The sequence below is a fragment of the Amphibalanus amphitrite genome, unplaced genomic scaffold, assembly GCF_019059575.1.
Source record: "Amphibalanus amphitrite isolate SeventyFive unplaced genomic scaffold, NRLGWU_Aamphi_draft 000291F_arrow, whole genome shotgun sequence".
In the NCBI taxonomy this organism is placed as follows: Eukaryota; Metazoa; Arthropoda; class Thecostraca; order Balanomorpha; family Balanidae; genus Amphibalanus; species Amphibalanus amphitrite.
In genome coordinates this window covers 273,891-278,701 of record NW_024881786.1, presented here as the reverse complement: position 1 = coordinate 278,701, position 4,811 = coordinate 273,891, and the positions used below count along the sequence as shown (strand labels likewise).

The following is a 4,811-nucleotide window of genomic DNA, read 5'->3' as shown; positions in this document are numbered from 1 at the left end:
ATTTCATTGACCTCGAGGTCACCGATGACGTCACAGGTCAGGTCAAAGTAAAAATTATCAGCATTTTGGCTTCTTCACGTTTTGGGCTCTGGCCGCCGTCTTAAAAGTCAGATCAGGCTCATTTTTGGTTCACACACTCGTGAACAGATGCTCTAGATACCCTGAGGGTACCAAACTTGTACTTTGATTTTCAGGTCAAGGTCAGGTCATCACAGGTCACGAAAATATTATGTCATGCGTCGGTCACGTGACACATGTTTTATGGTCCATTTAGGCCAAAGATTTCGAATTTGATGTCGTCTGTGTCATTCGAGGTCATTTTGAGTCGAATTTAGCTTAGGTCAGGTCACTTTCAGGTCAAAAAAGGTCAAATTTTGAAGTTATAATTTTTCAACAGAAAAGGTATCTATTGGATGCAGTTTGAGCTCAGGAACACGATGGTGCTATTTATATTAGCGTACGTTGTCAAATACGTGGTGAAAAATTGATTTGAAAAATTAGTATTTGTGAATTTTTTGCAATAATGCGTATAACTTGGCTATTTTTGAAGATATTTAGTTAAAACTTGCTAGAGTTAGTCATAATAACGCGTTCTATCACATATATTCCGGTTTTTTTCGAAAAGTCAAAAACTTTTTGAAAAAAATGTAAAAATGTAAATTTTGAATTTTATTATGTAAAATTTTCGAAATTTTCAAAATTTCGAAAATCCGAGATAGCAGTTTGATAGCGCAGTCTATTCTGAGTCCTCTCATGCAAAGAAATTGGATCTAGCTTAAAAACTGAGCCCTTGGGAGCGATTGCCGTAGTTCAATGTTTTGCGTCGAAATCGGCCGAACATGACGTCACTCTGACGTCATTTCCGGCCGACCTATGGTAGCTACGAAGTTCAAATTTTAACACAAGGTGTCAAATTGATGCAGCCGAAGGTACTGAAAGTTTGGCGTCGATACGTCAAGCGGTTTGGAAGTTATTGCAGAAAAACTGGAGGGGGGGCTATAAATAGCCCCCCCCCCAGTGGGGCGCGGGTTAAGTATTCATCAGATGCGTCTTGTTTAGAGCTTTCGTTTGCCGCCTCGCCTGTCCCGCTGCGACTAACCGTTCTCGAGTTATGGGCTGGGGACGTCTGACGGCCCCCCCCCCCCCCAGCAAGTGGTGTTATGAAAATACCCCAGCAAATGCCGGGTTAAAACAAGTTTTAAATGCTAATCGAACACATCTTGTTGAGACCTTTCGATCGCTGCCATGCGCATCTCGCTGCGACCATTTGTTCGCAAGTTATAGGCTAAGGACGTTCACTACCCCTCTCCCAACCAGATGGTATAAAAATACCCCAGCAAATGCCAGTATAGCTCCTAAACTAGCAGCGAAAAGCAGAAAAAATCGACAACGGTTCGAAAGTACAACACTTGCCCAATCTTATTATGCCGTCAGAATTAGGTGCCAAAAATAACGTTTTTATATAAGTCTAATTGAATATAAGCTTATGTAGATGTCTGCAACATGTTGCAAACTCACTATTTAGAGTGCAATCAGATGAGTGAGCCCAATGAAATTGGTTATGAACATGATCACAATAACCGTGTGCATCATGTGCAGTCGTTTATTTTCACCAATAAGATGTTCATTCATGAGAAAAGAGCAATTCAAAATCTAGTCGAAATCGTTCAGATAGCCGCTTCATTCCCTAACCGTCAGTTAGACTGTGTTCGGAGCTGAATATTGGCCGTGACATCGGTCTCATACTTATTCACGGCACGGCATCGTATCCTATGATCAATTTCGAGTCTGTGGGTATTAATTTTTTGCACCCTGAGCACGTTTCATTTTTCGGCATTTCTAGCGCTCCTGGCGGCCGGCCGGCCTACTGCATGCAGTGTCTGTTAGTAGGCGGACCTGTCGCTAGATGGCACGGCGTGTGTGTTCAGAGAGCACGACACGGCCAACCTGCGCGGCGCGGCGGCCGCGGACACTATACCATATCGGTGCTGTGGCAGCACACCACCACGGCACAAACTAGCCATTACGGCTATCCGCCGGCAATGCAAAAGGAGGGCCAATAGACTTGTCCAGGCCACCCTTATAACCGGTACATGCCCAGCGGCTTCCTTGCCTAGCTTCCCGAGCAATGAATTCAACTGTTTTCAAGACGTAGAAGCAGCCCCATGCACGTGTGCACGTGCATTAACCTTCGCCCCAGTGGGGGGGGGGGGGGCATATGTTACCACCCTGTCGCGTTTTTTGCGTGTGAATAAAAAACCGCGGCGCGTAGCGCCGCGCCGCTTGGAGTAGCTTTTGGTACATCAATTTTGGACAATGTGTGAAATTTTTGACCCCAGGTCATGTCAGGTCAGGTCACCAGGTCAAGTTAACTGACCAAGCCTAAAAAAGTTTGCAATCATGCCCAGCCTGCAGTGTTTGTCAGAAAGGTTTTAAACTTGGTGGATTGCATGCTGTTATGGGCGACTACAATTTGTACATATATGTCGGATTTTTTATATCCGTGACCTAAGGTCAGGTCAGTGGCGTGACCTTTCCATTACAAGTCAATGGAGAAAAATGAAAATGCCTCTAGATCCGTGTGTACGCATAGGAACAGTCCAAATATTTCAGAATCACAATGATTTAGTCCACTCGTGATGACCAAGGTGTCATTTTTGCTGATAGCCTCTAGAAAGGTCATCCGGGGTCATTTGAGGTTACAAACCGTTTTTTGCCAATAACTCACGATTGGAAAGAGATAGAACGCTGCGGATGGTCTCATTGTGTTTGTCTTGTTGAGACGCATCGACTGATATGCAACATGACCCTTTCCGGTCAGGTCATGACCTTGACCTGAGGTCAAATTTTCAAGTTGACCTTTCAAGGTCAAATTATAGTTCATTCGACGCGTCTCGGCGAGGGGAACACGATTCTGGCAATAGAAATGTCGTGGCTTTTTGTAGTCGAAAGTTATTGTCGAAAAACACTTCTCGTAAAAAACAGCTATTTTTGGAGTTTTTGCCCTCTGGAGGCTAAACCGTTGACCTGAGGTTAATATTGATAATGACCTTTTCAAAAGAAGAGTTCAAAAGCTATCGATTGCTTTTCCATGCGTTTTTCTAGCTACCATAGTTCCTGAGATAGCGGCATGTTTTCTGAAAAATATAATGACAATTGGCAAATGTTGACCTTTGATGACCTCTGGTGACCCCAATATTGCTCTAAGGTAAAAAATGACCGAAATACTTTCAAACGTACGCATTGAGAGCTATCGACTGCTTTTTACTGCGTCTTTCTAGCCCTCTTAGTTTTTGAGTTAGAGGTGGGTGGTAACATATGCCCCCCCCCCCCACTAGGGCGAAGTTGGCTGAGACCGCCACTGGGGCGCGGGTTAACAGGATAGTCCTGATACTGGACAATATAAAGGCATTATTGGCCGGTGGCCTCTTACCGAAAGCCAAAGTTTCAGCGCCGCCGGTCCAGTCAATGCGGCGTTATTGTTAGCGGTAAAAAAGGAAAGGTACACCATTTAATTACATATTGTGGATAAAAGAACAAATGCAATGCAGAGTAAACTATGTCCGTGAGATGATGTTTTTCGTACTCCAGCGTAGATGGGTAGCCATACGGCTGCCACGGTTGACAGTGATGACATCAGCCATCTTTTGCAAGCTCGTTAAAGATTTGGGTTATACGGGGATTCGAACCCCGGAGCTTTGGATTAGCGCTCCAATGCTCTACCTCTGAGCTATATAGACCAAGTACTTTAACGAGCTTTCTGCCAAGTTCTATGCGGATCATTCTTAGGTGTTGTTTTTATCCGCTGGGACTGAGAGCGTGAGATGATGTTTTTCGTACTCCAGCGTAGATGGGTAGCCATACGGCTGCCACGGTTGACAGTGATGACAACCGTGGCTGGCAAAAGATGGCAAAAGATGGCTGTTGTCATCACTGTCAACCGTGGCAGCCGTATGGCTACCCATCTACGCTGGAGTACGAAAAACATCATCTCACGCTATCAGTCCCAGCGGATAAAAACAACACCTAAGAATGATCCGCATAAAAATTGGCAGAAAGCTCGTTAAAGCACTTGGTCTATATAGCTCAGGGGTAGAGCATTGGAGCGCTAATCCAAAGGTCCGGGGTTCAAATCCCCGTATAGCCTAAATCTTTAACGAGCTTGCAAAAGATGGCTGATGTCATCACTGTCAACCGTGGCAGCCGTATGGCTACCCATCTACGCTGGAGTACGAAAAACATCATCTCACGCTCTCAGTCCCAGCGGATAAAAACAACACCTAAGAGTAAACTATGTCCAAAAACGAATTACAGAGAACTTGAGATAATGTTACATGGTATGGTTATAAGATTGTAAAATACCCCTAAATCTTCATACTAAGTAAAGGTGTTTGTTTCACGATACATGAACCTTTGAAGGAATAGATAGTTAACCTTCCACAAGAAATTGTTGACAAAATGTTTAGCAGAGCAATGTTGGCCTCACTGACTTTACCAAACTTCTTAGCTGTCCAATACCTGCATTAAATGCCGGTATGCAAGGCGTCTGCTAACCCATCAGATTTGATTTTCGGGAAGATGCGGATAATTTTGAGCGAAACAAATACAGTAAATAAGCAATATACGAGTATGTACAAAATAGACAGCACTTTACCCCCGAAATTGGATAAGTTACGACACATGAAATTCCCGGTGAAGGCCGATTGAGGCAGCCGATCGCGATCCGCTTCTCTCTGGCCCGTGTTTGCCGACCAGCTCCGTTTCACCAGTGAATGGGGAGCAGAGTGGCGCCGTATTGTCCAATTGAAAAA

The 4,811-nt window shown here is 44.4% G+C and overlaps 1 non-coding gene across 1 annotated transcript; it reads left to right on the top strand.

The window, feature by feature from the left end:
- Window positions 1–4,074: 4,074 nt before the first annotated feature.
- Trnas-gcu lies at window positions 4,075–4,147 on the top strand. The gene has a single exon. It is a non-coding gene; the product is annotated as a tRNA-Ser (tRNA).
- The last annotated feature ends 664 nt before the right edge of the window (window positions 4,148–4,811 follow it).